At 36.3% G+C, this 15,799-nt stretch overlaps 1 protein-coding gene and 1 long non-coding RNA gene across 2 annotated transcripts in view; one reads left to right on the top strand and one right to left on the bottom strand.

Annotated features, from left to right (window-relative positions):
• LOC118274597 (uncharacterized) overlaps positions 1–15,799 on the top strand; it is a 92,765-nt gene that overhangs the window by 47,133 nt on the left and 29,833 nt on the right. The gene's annotated exons all lie outside the window — the stretch shown is intronic.
• LOC118275216 (uncharacterized) lies at positions 3,275–5,034 on the bottom strand. The gene is made up of 3 exons (XR_004783557.2): positions 4,210–5,034; positions 3,938–4,004; positions 3,275–3,585 (listed from the first exon to the last, which is right to left on the bottom strand). It is a non-coding gene; the product is annotated as an uncharacterized LOC118275216 (long non-coding RNA).

Consider the following 15,799-nt stretch of genomic DNA (forward strand, 5'->3'; position numbering starts at 1 on the left):
TTTTTTGTGAAGTAAGGTTAGTCTTTGTTAGTTTTAGTCTTTTAGTCTTTGTCAAAATAATATTAAAAAGAAATAAATTTAATATTAATAATGCACTCATACTTACATACATTCATAAACACAGGATACGTACGAAAGAAAATGTTTAACAATCGGGTAAAAAGATCGGTAATTTTTTTTTTAACTACATGGATGAAACCTGTATTTTTACTATTTTCTGTTTCTATTTACACACTACATAATGATTCACTAAATAACACTACATAATGGTTCACTAATTTACAAGAATATAAAATGTAATGCTAACAATAAAATTCTACTACGTGATATCTATTATAATGCTACGTCATAGCTAGACTCGTGCTACGTCGTAGCTAGAATCGCGCTCCGACGTAGCAAGACGCACGCAGTTGTAGCTACGCGCTTTCTACTTCGTAGCTGGTCTAGCTACGTCGTAGCAGAATAGAGTTACTTCGTAACTAGATGTAGTCTGTGTGTCTGATGTGTCTAGTTCTTGTCGTTAATTAATTTCATGTATATGAGTCGACCTCTGAGGGTAAGCCCTGCTTGCCGAGGTTAGTATTTGGATGGGTGGCAATTTATTATCGAACTACCTTCCAAATAGGTTCTAGTTGATGTAATGGGGATATAAACCTTGACTTTTGGAATGTTTATCTTATGATAACAGAGACAAGATCACTAATTACTTGATCAGGATCATATTTTTGATAATATAAGAGGCACTATATTGAAAATACTATATTTTATTTTCCATAAGAATATCTATCCAAAAAGAGGTATCTTATTTCTATTCAGTGATGCGCCCAACAGTATCCATTGTCCTTTAACTTTATACTTCTGTGTATTTTTTTAGCTTTAAGTTGGTGATTCCGTCAAACAACCCCCACCATACCCTGCTAACATACACATCCGTAATTGGCCACAGACCGTCAAAGACTACATTTAATAAATTGAAGACACGACTTAATAATTTGTTTATAAAATTCTGTAGGTATTTGTAGATTTATTCGTTTAAAGCATTGTCCATTTTTATGTTTTAAATTTACTTTACCAAATTTAGTTTCAGATAATATTAAAATGGAGGTAATTTTTGAGAATTAAAGATAAAATTGAGTAAAAAGATAAAATGAGGAATACAAATTAGCACTAGTTAACGAATATAATTATTAAAACGCATCATTAAACATAATAATATCAGCAGCCAGTACCTTTCCTTTCGTAAGTCAAGTCTGTTGTATAAAACATCTGTGCCACTCAACAAGATGGCTGACTGTGATATCCTTGCTAGTGTGGGGTAACAGACTGGGTTACCATTTTGCTAAAACTCCCCAATAATGTGTAAATGAAATGGTCTTAGAGACAAAAAACCTTCAATTAGCCGCTCAAAACGGATAATTGAAGGTTTTTGATAAAATTCATAAATAACGACTAAAGTTATTATTTGTAGAGACGGATATCAAAGATGTATATAAAGCATGTAATTACGTTACTCGGTAAAGGGCACTAAATCGATCACTTCATTTTTGTTTTTGTAAAATGGTGGCTAAAATATTTAATTTTCTTTTGTGTCAAAATAGCTCAATTATATTGTATATTATTAGATTTATGTGATGAGTTTTATTAAAATATTTCTCAAAATAAGCGCTCTTGAGCTGACCTATTTGTTGTTTTAAAAAGTATTCCGGGGAAATTGGCGCTTTCAAGCTGACCACCTTGATATTTCTCCGTCCTTGTCGCTCTTATGTATAATTCCATTTCGTAAAGTTGAAAGCTTAAATTTAAATTTATATGTTCAATCTATTGTTGGATGAAAATATAAATGTGGTCAAAAGATTTTTCACTTTGTATTTTATCATTATACTGTGTCACTTTTCGTTGAAGTTTTCTTTCGACGCTAGAAAATCATAAAAACCTGCATCGCGCAAGCGAAGTTTTCCTGCAACTCTGATAGGATAACAAATTTCAATAGCTTCCTTCGGGGGTCCGTTGCTACTCTGGAAACTGTTGAACCAGGCAGGTGTTACTAGTCTTGGTAGTTGACACAAGACCACAGTAGTAGCAGATTTGACCCCCACTTTTACTACTTTTTTTATACAAACAAACAAACATATGTTAGAATCACTTTTTATGATCCAGAAGCCTTATTTATTTATTTATTTTTTGTTATTATAATATATAGGAAGATCAGGTGTAGATAACTCTGCACCGACGCGCTTGCCGGACTTATAAAAGGTGTGCTTATTCTTGAAACCAATCTCAATACCGATGCAATTTCAATCCAATAAAATCTATTTGACTATTTAATGTCAAAACAGATTTTTGAAGTCTGTTATAAAGATTATCTAACGTTTAAATTATAAGTTAAATAGGACTACAACGCACCCCAACGATCACCATATGAAGTGCCTCGGCCAGCACAGGGTTTAAACGCTGTGGATTTAATTTACCCTGTGAATACTTCGTACTTCACCGACCCTCTGGTAGATGTCACTATATTACATTTCACTACTTCTACTCGCAAGTTGTAAGTTTTATTATTTTTGGGATCCATCATGACTTTGATATTTCAAATATTTTTATTACAGCCTAATAAGTGCTTTTAGAGTCATCCTTTGAGCAGTCTTCCTATACATGAGCACAATGACCATGTGAAATAATATTTGATTTTTTTTATAATTATATTAATGAGTCTTACAGGGATGACAAACTTACTGAAACTACTGGCGCTTACTTGATATCTACAAACACATACAAACTAACAACTTCCTCAAAGCCTGATCTCTGATCAAATGTGATCACTTTGTGTTGATGCGTGTTTCCGCAAATAATGTTTTTCATACGACTTGCCACTGATGTGATTGCTGAGCACAACCATATTCATTTCAGTTTGTATGTGACAGTTTTAAACCGCACTAAAATATATTTTCATTCGGTAGCCAGTTGGTCTATGCACTGCACCAACCAAGCAGTCGAATATGAAATCATTATTGCTAATTATTAATTTATAATAGACTTCCTCGTTGATTGAGTGGTCGCAAATGCGACTGCCGGACAATGATCCAGGAAATGTCCAGTATATGGCAATAGGCACACCCCCTATTACATCAAGGACTTATAACACAAATGGTGAATAGTGTACATTGTATAGCGGCATTACATGGTGTAATGTGCAGATGCACAGGTAAAGGCAGAGATCTGCCTAGCCCTTCGGGTATAAAAGGCGTGACTTTGTTTGAAAATGATACTACACGTATGATGTCATAGTAATTTTATTGCAAAACCATCACCATCAAATATTATTACATTCAAGGCGCACAGGAGCCATTCAAGAAACTGTTTAAATAATCTACAATTAATTGCCGCGACATGTCACAAATTGTTTAATTAATATCTTTTAGAGTATGCCATAATATTATATCTGCGGTATCGACAATCAAAAAACTCTTTAAATAATCTACAATAAGTTGCTGCTACACGTAACAAAGTTGTTATTCCACTCGATCTGGTGCTGCAGGTTTGTTCGCAGTCTCGAGTTGTCGTCCAACCACGACGCCATGATGTCAACTGAAAACAATAATAAGACACATATTTAATTTTTTCTAAACTCGCTGTTCGAGGATATGGTAGTCAAGATTAAGAATGTGTACCAACTTCCAACTATCAGATCGATCTCTCGACAGGAAGGGTGTAAAATAAAATTAATATTTTTTCCAAAACATATTAACAATCGGGTAACTAAACTAAACGAAACTGTTTCATATAAATATAATTCAAGAAAATAGAACAGGTGTCCGTTGCCTATATTCACTATTTCACATACTTTCAATTTGAATTGCAGAAAATTTGGGCGCATAATATACATAAATTTAAAATAATTTCGTAAAAAGTTTATGTTAAGGAGCAAATGTATACATACATGTAGTATAATCGCTACACCGACCCGTCGCTAGTGTGGCAGCCATCTTGGTCACGGACAGCGTAAACTGTAAAAAAAAACAATTGGAATTGGATCATCATCATTGACTTTCTCAAACACTTTATCTTGCTTCACTTACATTTGTACTATCAAACTAAACATTCTCTCATTCTCCACACCTGATATCTCATGAGTCATTCATTCACCCAATAAAACTATTAATATTATTCTTATTTCACTCATTCATCATAAACGTGTATTCAATTATTTACCTGTATTATCTCCCACCTTCGTTGTACTAGTAACTTCGTTCGTTCGTTAGTAATATTGAAATACAAAGAATAATCAATAATGTATTTATTTATTTTGTCAAATACGTCTGTATCGCGGGCAGTACGTAATGAGACTGGTTAGATTTGCGCGGACCAGGACGCTGCCCCGCACGAATGTAACTAGTCTTATTTACACAGTACATCTATACAACACAGACGTGTATTGTAGGGATGTACAGTGTAGCAGCAGTGTTATCGATAAAGTATCGAAATTTTCTCATAATTATCTACAAAACTAAATTTTATTAACCTCCGTTATATACAGGCTGACTATGAATTCGACGTATTCCTCTCGGGAGGTGATAACACAACTAATTTCCTACGAAATTAGCCCTGAGGTCCTTGGGCGGAAAGTGGCTAGTTTCTGAGATATCCAACATTATTGGTTTCGGTAAAAAAAATCCCCGAATTGATTACAAAAACATCAATCAATAAATAAAAAAATACTGGTTGGATTTTAGTAGTTTTAGTTTTAATCAGTTGCCAATACATCAGTTATCATTTATAAAATAATGGCAGAAATATCATTCGCTATAAAATAACAAGTAATTTCGTATTAAATTTTGTTTTGTGTCACTAATTTGGTCGATAGAAAACTGGATTTATTTCAAAAAATATATATGCATAGAGATGGACAGCATATGTTTTTTTTATGATTTGCTTATTATGAACGTTACATAAGATTTAACTGTGCAGTTCTAATCTATCGATACTATCGACATCATGTCTTCCCTGAGATTAAGCATCCGCTCTGCACACAGGTACACTTGCGTCGCACGCACACATTCAGAACCCTAACAGATGTTAATCGATAACTTGTATACAGAAATATACAATGTGATAGGCGTGGGACTTCTAACCCGTTAAGGCTGAGTACTACATCTAATTTTATCGACAAAAAAATAATATAGGGGGTTGAACCCCTAATTGAAAATATTGGAAAATAGTGATTTTTTCGGTAAAAATTATTCACAAATGATTTTTTTTCTCACCAAAACATTATCATACATATGAAAAAAGTAATGAATTAGTTAGCTAAGGTTATTAGCTACCGTTTGTCGTTTTTTTTTTGTTTCTACGACGCATACAACCTTTGATGTCAAAAAAAGTAAAAAAACTATTAAAATAGCCATAACTTTTAGGGGGAGGGGATTCGACCCCTTCGACCCCCGACTTTTGTCGATAAAATTAGATGTAGAACTCAGCCTTAACGGGTTAGAAGTCTCACCCCTATCACATTGTATAATGTACTTACATACAGTTCCTGGCCACATTAATAGACGCACCACGCTTTTTAGTAGGTAATTATTTTGAAGTTTTCATTGAGCGTAGCGTAATGTTTTATATCTCATAACCTTCCTTAACAAATGGACTATCTCCGACAAAAAGGTTTTTCAATTGGAACAAGTACTTCCGGAGATAAGCGCGTGAGTAATGTAGTAAAGATATGGGAATTAATTAACACTTTTGTTCTACAAATATAAAAAAGTACAAATCAAAAACATATAATAAAGTTTTAATAAATATACATATATGACACATTGAGTAAACACATCTAAACGTATTACAAATTGAAAAAAAATAACCGTGCGTCTAATAATATGGCCAGGGACTGTAAATGCCATACAACCCTAACCCCAACTCACCTCTGCTCTGCGTTTTCGTACAAAAGTGTTTTGGTCAAATTCGTAGCTACTGTAAGTTGTTTATACAGAAATTATTTATCTACATGGCTTGCAGCAGAATGGTATACCACTTAGGTTGCTAAAGTCAAGTCTGATCACTCTACTCAGACACGCTTACCAGACCAAGGCGCTTACGCTTGAAACCAATCTCAACGTCAATGCAATTTAAAGCCAATAAAACTTCAATATTATTAAACGTCAAAACAGATTCCTGAAGTCTGTTATAATTATTATCAAAATGTTTGAATTATAAGTTAAATAGGCTACATAGACTACAACGCACCCCAACGATCACCATATGAAGTGCCTCGGCCAGCACAGGGTTTAAACGCTGTGGATTTAATTTACCCTACAGGGTAGTACGAAGTATTCACAGGTGAATACTTCGTACTTCACCGACCCTCTGGTAGATGTCACTATATGAACATTTCACTGCTTCTACTCGCAAGTTGTAAGTTTTATTATTTTTGGAATCCATCATGAATTTGATATTTCAAATATTTTTATTACAGTCTAAAAAGTTATTTTAGTGTATCCTTTGAAAAGCCTTCCTTTACTTTTTTTCCTTACGGCCGAGTGAAATAATATGTGAAAATTTATTTTTAATATAACTATGGCTTATTTAATAAACTCTAGAAAACATAATAATTATTAACATCTAGAAGTCCTCCTTACGTGACTCATGTTTGTTGAATAAATGAAATGTATGCCACACAAAAACATGGCTGACGCGACCGTGAAATACCAGCTAGTACGGGGGGTATGAGGCTGGGATACCAACTTATAAAAACTCCTCCATACTAAGTAAATCAAATTTACTTCTGGTTTAGACCTAAAATACTTGATGGCAAATTGAAAGTTTTGACAAGCCGTATTTAAAGTTTGAAAAAAGAAGAAATGTGTCTCCGAAATGTCTGTTTCGTATATGCTATGGGTGCATAAATAGAATAATAACAACAAATTTCACAAAGTAGCTGGGCTCTATCATCGATGAAAAGAAATGTACGTAGAGAACTTTCGAATGGTGGCACTAAATTTGACACTTGCTTTTTCTTTCGTTTTCGCATAAAAAGGTTCCATTTGAGATAGAAAAATTGCAAAGTCATGACAAAACTGGGAAAAAAATAAATTTATTTGTTGTTTTGGTCATAAGTGGTTAAGGAATATTTCCGGGAAAATGGCGCTTTGAAGCTGACCACCTTGTTGTTTCTCTGTCCTTGTCAATCGTGTGTAAACTTCCATTTAGTAAATTTGAAAGTTTAAATTCTAATTTTTAAGTTCAATCTATAGTTGGATGAAAATATAAATGTGGCCAAAAGATTTTTGGCTTCGTATTTTGTCATTATACTGTGTAACTTTTCGTTGAAGTTTGTTTACAACGCTAGAAAATGTTAAAAACCTGCATCGCACAAGCGAAGTTTTCCTGCAACTCTGATAGGATAACAAATTTCAACAGCTTCCTTCAGGGGTCCGTTGCTACTCTGGAAACTGTTGAACCAGAGGCAGGTGTTACTAGTCTTGGTAGTTGACACAAGACCACAGCAGTAGCAGATTTGACCCCCACCTTTTGTAATTTTTTTCTACAAACAAACAATAATATGATAGAATCACTTTTTGTGATCTTGAAGCCTTTTTGTATTTATTTTTATTGGTTATTATTAGAAAAAGGTCAAGTGTGGACGACTAAGCCGTCTGACTACGTACTCTTTCCTGACCAGATAGAAGTACCCAAAAACGTATTTAGGCAATTAAAATATTTTAGGTGTAATTTTGATAATACATATTACACATGAATTAAACATCTCGTGGTAACTGGCATCTAGCAGATGAGTTGTGAAAGAAGAACGGCACGAGCTTGCTGCTGGGCTTATGTAATTTGAATGAGTGGCGTAGGAGGGCGTTGAGGCGTTAAACAAAATAAAATATTTCTAACATTTTCTAACAAGTAAGTAATTAACAAAATGCTGACTGAAATAAATTGGAGTTTGTCTGACATTCAAATCAAATTAATAGCCAATTTGAACCCTCTTCTTTTTTTTCTCAGAAACTAATACAAACATGTTTAAATGTATGTAATGAATAAACCAACTTTTTATGATTTTTAAACTTTTTTACAGTTTTTAATTAACCGTTTCTTGAGAAAAGCCAAGAATAGATTATAGTCCAGTCATTTGGTAGTTTTACCTGGAAAGTTTTCCGGGAGTTTTGAAAATTGGTGAATTTATAGATTTGGGTATGCTCTTTTCGAATTTCAACTTTGCCACCTCGTACAACCGCCGCTCGCGCCGCCATATTGAAAAAATGGCGGCTAAAAATGGTTTTTTATTAATATCTCCGTTCCGACGCATTTTACGAAAAAATATTTATTTACAAAATTAAACTAGAAAAAATTCCTACAATTTATGTATTGATAACTTTTTCATAAAATCAATAGTTTTTGGCGTACGAGCGCCGCAAAGTATTATTCATCTGCACCACCACGTGTACAAACTATGTGTGTTGTGCAGCAACGACTGTCGCAACCGAGGGCTGGGCTCGCTGTCATTGCAGAGGTAAGTCCCCTGTTTGAGGAGTGGCTAGAGAAGCGCCATGGCGTCCTCACCTACCGCCTGACGCAGGTGCTTACCGGACACAGGAGTTTCGGTAGGATCCTGTTTTTGATTGGGCGGGAGGAAACGCCCGGGTGTCATCACTGCGAAGACCGCCCGGAGGACACGGTGGAACATATAACATAACACATATAACATCAGAAACAGGAACCTACCGAAACTTCCCTGTTTGTACAACACACATTGTTTGTAAACGGTTTTTTATTAATATCTCCGTTCCGACGCATTTTACGAAAAAATATTTATCTACAAAATTAAACTAGAAAAAATTTCCTACAATTTATGTATTGATAACTTTTTCATAAAATCAATAGTTTTTGGCGTACGAGCGCCGCAAAGTATTATTCATCTGCACCACCACGTGTACAAACAATGTGTTTTTTTTAAATGTATCAATTCTTAAAAACTAATTATGATATCTCGTTCAAACCAATTTTCTTTGAAAGTTTCCATTAAAATCTACAGTATATATTTTTTTAGTTTTCTTACTCACTTATTTTAAAAGTTAGAGGGCAGGACACATTCGATAGACCTCATTTTTCCACTTTGGAAGTGTCTATCTTTCAAACAATTGATTTTGACGAAAAATGGTTTTAGGAACCATGACGTATTTTAATGGCCTATCCATATACAACCATCACGGATAGGTTAGACGAAAAAAATATTTTTTGAAATACAAAACCCATAGGAGGTGCAGTCTCCGCCCTCTATCTCGGAAACGGTGCACGGTATGGACTTGAAAAAAAGTTTAGACAAAAGTTGTAGAGAATTTTGTATTCTACAATATTGGTATTAAATGCAAATACCAAAAACCCATAGGAAATGAGATATTTCCAAAAAAGCGCAAAAAAACGTTTTTTGGTACCTTTTGACCTTAAAATTTAATAGTTGCTTACACCCTACCATATGTAGGTTTTGAGACAAGTTTCAGGCAGTCATTATACAAGTACTCTTGGGCTATACAAAATTACAGCTGGGTATCTCAAATTCCGAGGTGGACCGCCCTACTAATCCAATCCTGAGAATTAATTTGTACTGGACAATCGTCTTGATTTTATGAAAAAGTTAAAACAATCAATACATTCATTCTTAAATTGAAAAGTAGGATAATTAATTTTCTAGTTTAAATGGTTTGCTTTTTTCGGATTTGTGAGATAATGGATATTGTGATAGTTTATCCAGCACATAAACTACTGTGCAATGGTTGGATACGGTTCCCAGATATTGGCATGGGGGTCCAACTACATGGCAAGCGCGGTGTCCAGAATCGAACGCTGGTTGATTTTTACATGAAGTCCCTTGTTTATGCAGAGGGAATTGGCAGAATATCGAAATTCTTCTCCAAAACATAGTGACGAAATAAAACGCATATTCAGCCCAAGAGTGAACGTCATAGGGATAAGGAAGTGTGTTCGAGCAAGTATACGTCGTAGGGAAGATCATTTTGCAAAATTTAGCAAATTAAGATGTTTTTAAAATTCGCTTTTCTCTTTACACTCTACTTATCATCAAAAATTTGTTTTTGGGAGTAAATAATTTTACATAGCTAATAAACCCAAGGAAGTTTTTCAAATAGTTTGTACGCTTAGTGTCATATATTTTTTTCGAAATAAATCCAATCTATTGACCAAATTAGTGAAACAAAACCATAGGAAATACTTGCTAATTTAAAACGAATGATATTTCTGCCATTATTAGTATTCATAAATGATAACTGATGTATTGGCAACTGAAAACTAAAATAACTTCCAACCAGTATTTTTTTATTTATTGATGTTTTTGTAATCAAGGTATTTTTACCCCAAAAAATGTTTATTCAGAAATCTACAGGGCTATTTTTGTAGGAAAAGTTGACTGGAATTCAAAGTATATACTACTAATATGTTTCTATCTACTCTTAATATGTTTCCTTGAATCGAAGCACACCTGCCACATTATTTTTTAAATACAGAACGAAAGCAAAATACAAATAAGCTATGTTTTGGCCGCTTATTTTGTAAATTCTTCATAAAAAATATTTTTCTAGGTTTTAAATGTTCTTTAAGGACTCGCATGTCGCACATTATGTAGCTAAACAGGGTGAAAAATAGCGCGGAACTTACTTTACTTAAACGCACCTTAAGAACTTTATTTTGAGAATGTGGTTGATTAGGATGAAAAATGCAATTGTTTAAAGTAACGCGCTCAAATAAAGACTACAAACTAAGTTAGAAAACAAATAGGGTGTGCAATAATAATAATAATAATAAGTCCGCAAGGCAGCTTGTGGCGAGCTGTTGGGCAGTGGCGACCCCACGGACCTGACTCCCGGGAGAGGCCCTACTTTTTAACTCCGGTTGGTACTCGTGACTATCCGGAGTGGCCTCTCCTACCTCACTCTTGCCTTAATCGGCTGGTTTGAGTGGAGATTCGCAAGAGTGGAGTTGCCTTCAGCTCCACTTGGGGGAAGGACGTATCCCAGTAAGATGCTGGTAGGGGTCTTGACCGTACTTCCGGGATTGCTCTGATAGCCGTGGGATGCCTCCCCTTCCTCAAGCAGCTCAACGGATGTTGCTTCCCTTGTCGCTACATGCTAGCGGCCGTTTCCGGGGGCCCACTATTGAGTTTGCGAGTCACCCCCTGCCTGTTTATCCGTATTTTTCAATATTGGTCAGGGGCAGGGGCCATAGTCCCCATAGTTAACCGGTTAACTATTCCACAGCCACCCACACCCATATCCCTATCATTTCCTTTTACCATATCTCACAATAGTCCTGCATCAACCGGGGATTGTCCTTTGGTGTACTTCCATAGTGCATACAGGGATAATCGCCGGATGATGTCCCCTTACATTTAGATTAAAATTGTTCAACGGGCCTCTGCGAGTTGGCTTCGGCCCCTCGTACGCCTTCCAAAGGTCCGGGACCCTGTGGTCCCGTGATTATGTAAAGAACATACATAATAATAATAAATATTTATTTCAGAACAAATGTCCATACAGAAATTATACACACAATGACAAAACACAATTAAAAATGGTTACAAAGAAGAGAAATTACACATTAAAAAATTTACAACACTTGAGCACGTAAAAATGCTTGCAGGATATTTGCATCATGTTTTTCCGCAATCACTCTTAGGATGCTGTTAGTGCTACTCCTTACTCTGCTCAGTAACGACGCGAGGCGTTTGCGTACTATGGCATGAAAGCCATCTACCCTGGCTTCCGCAAACATACTGAAAGCACTGCAAAATCGGGGCAGCCCCAACAACATCCTAAATCCGTTGTTATATTGGACACGCAGGGCACTAAGCGTCCTCTGCGTATACCTGAACCACAGGTTGCACGTGTAGAAAGTTTGGCAGTAGGCTCTAAACAGTGTGACTTTAACTTGTTCACTACAACGCACAAACCTGCGGGCCAGCATATTGCTTCTAACCGCCAGTGCCCTCCGTTCCCTCTCAATGTCAACGTTGTCTTCAAGGTCCTCAGTAACGTAGTGTCCTAGATATTTAAATTTTTCTACCCGCTTGAGTTCAATGCCACTTAGCTTTATTGCGGGCACATTTAATCTACACTTACCAGGGGCCCTGAAGACCATATACACACTCTTGTCAGCGTTGTATTTTAAACCATGCTGAAGGCTATATGTTTGACATATTGTGAGCAACTGTCTCATAGCATTTACAGTTGGGGTCAGCAGCACCATGTCGTCCGCGTAACTAAAGTTGTTCATACAAACGTTGTCGATCCAGCATCCTACTCGAGTGCTGCTGAGCCCAACTATAAGCTCGTTAACGTACAGGTTGAAGAGCTTAGGAGAACTCAAACCACCTTGTCTCACTCCGCACTCCAACCTGTACGTGTCTGAGAAGGTGTTTGGCCATCTTACATAATTATTCTGGTTTCGGTACCAGAAATGAAAAATACGTTGCACCTGTGTAGGCACGCCAGTTTTCCTGAGTTTCTCCCATAACAAGTCATACGACACAAGGTCGAATGCTTTGGAGAGGTCAAGAAAGCATGCATACACAGGTGTATTTCTTTTCGTGTAATATTGAACCGTGTGCTTCAGGCTCAGAATTGCGCTTTCAGTGGAAAGTCCTGCTCGAAAACCGAACTGTGCGTCATGATGACGATATTAAGATGTTTATCAAGTTCTGAGTCGAGCACACTGTCCAAAACCTTGGCTACGATCGTAGCCAAAGAAATCGGCCGGTAGTTGTTCTTATCGGACAAATCGCCAGTTTTATTTTTAACAATTGGTACTATGATTGTTTTCATAAGATCTGGAGGCAAGTACGAGTGATTCAGACATAAGGTATAAAACATCGCGAGCACGCGTGGTAAATGAACACCAGCGTATTTTAAATGCTCGATACTGAGTCCATCATGACCCGGCGACTTGCCCCTAGACATGCTGCTCACAATTTGACGAACTTGTTTAGCAGACACGTTATACAATTCACCGGTCCGCTAGACCCAGGATCTGCAGAACACGGCCCCAGAGGAGACTTGGTGGTAAAATGTTCTCTAAAGAGTTCAGCTATATCTCTGCTATCACTCGCACCCCCACACTCACTGGAAGGCCAGTCTTATGGTTTAAACTATTTGTTGCTTTCCAAAAATCACTAAAGTTTTTAGAGGCACGACATTCTGAAATTATTTCCATTTTTAACTGTTCTTTATTGTTGTAACACCACTTTAATCTCTTTTTAAACAATTTGCGACTTTCACACATTTCCTCATATACAGTACCAGATTGTGGCCTATTTTGAGAAACCCAGTATAAAAATTTACTTCTAGCTTCCCTGTGAGCTTCACATACATACTTATTCCAGCCTATCACATGCTTTTTCTTACGCTTATGAGACTGAGTATTACAGGTGATAATAGCTGAGTCTGTTATTGCCCTTATTATATCCTTATATAGTTTATCTAAATATATTCTATGTTCCTTACAATTACAAATATCACAACTACATTGCCTTAACTCTACAGGAAAATCTATTAATTTAAGTTTACTATTGCACAATTTGGTATAACTTTTTATCTGCTCCTTAGTTCTATAGCCCCATACAGCTTTATTTATTCTATTAATACTACAATGGTTATTTTTACATATAATTGCACTTAACTCACACTCAATGACTATGGGCAAATGATCTGACCAAAACATATCATAATTAACATATACATTCTTAACAGTTTGTTTGGCAGATTGACTAGTAACACAGTGATCGAGCCACCTCACACACCCGTGAGCCTCGCTTATAAATGTATAATTATTTGCTACACTTCCTAGTACATCTATATCCACACAGGACCATTGTTGATCCATACATAAATTAATTAATTCGTTACCGAACAATTCTCCCGGATGAGCATTAAAATCTCCTAGTAAGTACACAGATTCTATAGAGTAATGGTCAACTATCGCACATACCTCGCCAAAACATGTCGTAAACTCCTCCAAATTGTCTATTCCATTTGTCGGCATGTAAATACTAAACACAAGGAATGCACGATCTCCTAAAGACACTTTTATTGCACTGATACGCGGATTATTGCACTCAATAACAGTTACCTCTTTGAACACACTTTTACGCCACAATATTGCCACACCGCCGTAAGGTCGTCCTTTAAAAACACCGGTTGAAAGATCCACCGCTGATGTGCCTGTGTACGCAAAGTCCTGGTCGATTGTGCCCAATATCGGTATGTCATAGGGAAATAGCCAGGTCTCTTGTAGGGCTACTATATCCGCCGAGCAACACAGTTTTCTAACACAATCAATTGATCTTTTTATCGATTTACAGTTAAAACTGACAATGGCACACCCTATTATTGGGTTAACTTATTCTTATATATCTTATTGGATTAACTGGTTATTGAACCAAGATTAGAAAAGTGAAAATCCTTCGATCAGGCCAGATGATCCTGGCTGGTGGGCGATGATGCCGAACATTTGAAGGTTGGAAATTACTATCTGTGCTAATTTGTGAGTGAATTTCACGTGTTGCTTGCGCGGCAAATGTTACCTAGTAAGATATGAGGACATACGCAACGCATGATGAGTGTATATTTTTGCCAAGTAGATACTAAGCTCATAGATCGATTGCCAGATTCTGGATGAATTATGAAATGATTCTATATTCAAGTGTCAGTCAGACAGTAATGACACCGCAGCTAGATTCGTACAAAATCGTAGCAAGACGAGTGCTACTTCGTAGCTAGACGAGTGCTACGTCGTAGCTAGACGAGTGCTACGTCATAGCTAGACGCGTGCTACGTCGTAGCTAGACGCGTGCTACGTCGTAGCTAGACACGCGCTACGTCGTAGCTAGACGCGTACTACGTCGTCGCTAGTCGCATGCTACGTCGTAGCTAGATGCGTGCTACATCATAGCCAGTCTGGCTACGTCGTAGCAGAATAGAACAACTCTTCGAGACCGTCAAAGACACGAAATTATTGTGTACAGATGGTAATATAGAATGCGTATTATAAATCATTTTTATCTATTAAATACTGCCTAAAAACTGTGCTGGATGGTCAAAATTTTCGTACCACGCGTTTGCTAAAAACCATACTATAGACATTACATGAGCACATGTGCCCAAAGTACGTCTGCCACTCTTACATGAACGATAATAATGATTTAAAGCCTCCAACCCAAGGTGGTCTGAGTTTACAAGTATATATAGGTATATTAACTGCAAGATTTGTCTTCAATAAATTTTAACCGTCCTAAGAGCCCTTTAAACATTGGATGTCATCTGTTGGTTATTCAACTTGTCACAAAAAATTTAACTATACCTGTCAACATTTTAAAAGCAACATTTTAAATATCCGAATGTGCATCGTTACAATTTATAAGACAAATTAAAACATTATTATGTTCGGTTCGGTAAACGGTGTGCTTTTGTTTAATTTTACAAAGTATTCTTAAGTCCACGTTAATGGACTGTACAAAAATTCACTCACTCAAAGAGTTGATGTGGTACGCGGAGGAAAAGTAGCCCCCATGAAGAACATCGCGCGCCGGCTACCCTAATGAAATCGCGGTAACGAAACCATAGCTCGCTTTTAAATCGAGCAGCACCATCTATCGAGCTTATGGGTAGTTTTGGAGTGAATGGTTGTAATTCGTTTTTAATATTAGATGGTAAAGCCCTTATTAATGAAATTTACGATTTTATAGCTTCCAAACGGTATTATATAAATTGAAATTATATAAAAATGTTGTTGATACTAA

Source organism: Spodoptera frugiperda, chromosome 25, assembly GCF_023101765.2.
Source record: "Spodoptera frugiperda isolate SF20-4 chromosome 25, AGI-APGP_CSIRO_Sfru_2.0, whole genome shotgun sequence".
Taxonomy (NCBI): Eukaryota; Metazoa; Arthropoda; class Insecta; order Lepidoptera; family Noctuidae; genus Spodoptera; species Spodoptera frugiperda.